This window comes from Sceloporus undulatus, chromosome 1 (genome assembly GCF_019175285.1).
Source record: "Sceloporus undulatus isolate JIND9_A2432 ecotype Alabama chromosome 1, SceUnd_v1.1, whole genome shotgun sequence".
Lineage (NCBI taxonomy): Eukaryota > Metazoa > Chordata > Lepidosauria > Squamata > Phrynosomatidae > Sceloporus > Sceloporus undulatus.
In genome coordinates this window covers 203,967,421-203,968,803 of record NC_056522.1, presented here as the reverse complement: position 1 = coordinate 203,968,803, position 1,383 = coordinate 203,967,421, and the positions used below count along the sequence as shown (strand labels likewise).

The 1,383-nt window shown below is 39.8% G+C and overlaps 1 protein-coding gene across 3 annotated transcripts in view; it reads left to right on the top strand.

Moving 5' to 3' along the window:
- RBM45 (RNA binding motif protein 45) overlaps nt 1-1,383 on the top strand; it is a 15,395-nt gene that overhangs the window by 4,137 nt on the left and 9,875 nt on the right. The window lies entirely within an intron of this gene.

The window sequence follows — 1,383 nt, the reverse complement described above, 5'->3', positions numbered from 1 at the left end:
TGACCTTTACTCCCCCAAATCGATTTCTGAGCTCACTCAAGTCTTGATGTTGAAAAGTAACACTTCAGTGTTACAGAAGACATAGCACCTTCAGAATGCAGTCTGGGACATTGTAAAGCATAGCCATCTTGTACCATAGTGTAAGAACTTCACAAGACATGACTTCTTTTACTTCTTGCATTCTTGAAATATTTGACTGATGGCTTTAGATTTTAAAAAAATCTGTTTGGCTCAATCCTGTGAACAAAAAAACTCTTGTGTGTATAGTCCCAGATAGTAACCAAAGAGCCGTGGAATACAGAGGAACAACGTTTTGCTTTAGGTATGCAGTACACTCTTAACAGTAAATATTTCCATAATTTGAACATTAAAAAAAAAGTGAGATGTGTAGGCAGCTGCTAACATCATGTGAAGGCAGTGGGATTTACCTTCCGAATCCGCTTCCTCCTACACCTACTTTGCTCTGCCAATCTCCTTTGAAGGGTCCCCTGAAACTTAAAAGTAGATTTTGGAAATGTTTGCAGGTGGAAAAATCTTTCTGCCTATGAGATTAATTTTCTTGGTAAAAAAGTACTGTAACTGATTTTTAAGGCTTTAAATATTTATGGTTTAGCATCAGTTTCCACGACCAGATCAGCTATGTTCCAAAAGTGCAGAAGAGAAAAATGATGCAGTATAATGGAGAAACATGTTTCCTGTTTTAAGTATGCAGTGAACATTTCCATGTTCCTGTAACAGACAAGCTGGTAATTTCTCTTTGGGGTTTTGGGACATATTTTATCTCATTTTGAAGGCTTCTAAGGCGAATCACATATGGGAGATTCCCAGTTGTCTACAAGATATAGTACATATGATATTGTGTGCAATGGGCCCTCCCTATCTATGGGCTTCCAATCCATGCATTTGACCACCTTCAGACTGCCAGGTCCCATATTCAACGGTAGCATCATGAACTCACAAATATTCACATCACCATTATTGAATAATATGGGGCATGATTGCCCACATTTTTAGTATCCATGGTGCCCCTGGAACCAAACTCCCACCAATATGGAGGGCCCACTGTATTCTCTTTGGGGTTTTGGGACATATTTTATCTCATTTTGAAGGCTTCTAAGGCGAATCACATATGGGAGATTCCCAGTTGTCTACAAGATATAGTACATATGATATTGTGTGCAATGGGCCCTCCCTATCTATGGGCTTCCAATCCATGCATTTGACCACCTTCAGACTGCCAGGTCCCATATTCAACGGTAGCATCATGAACTCACAAATATTCACATCACCATTATTGAATAATATGGGGCATGATTGCCCACATTTTTAGTATCCATGGTGCCCCTGGAACCAAACTCCCACCAATATGGAGGGCCCACTGTA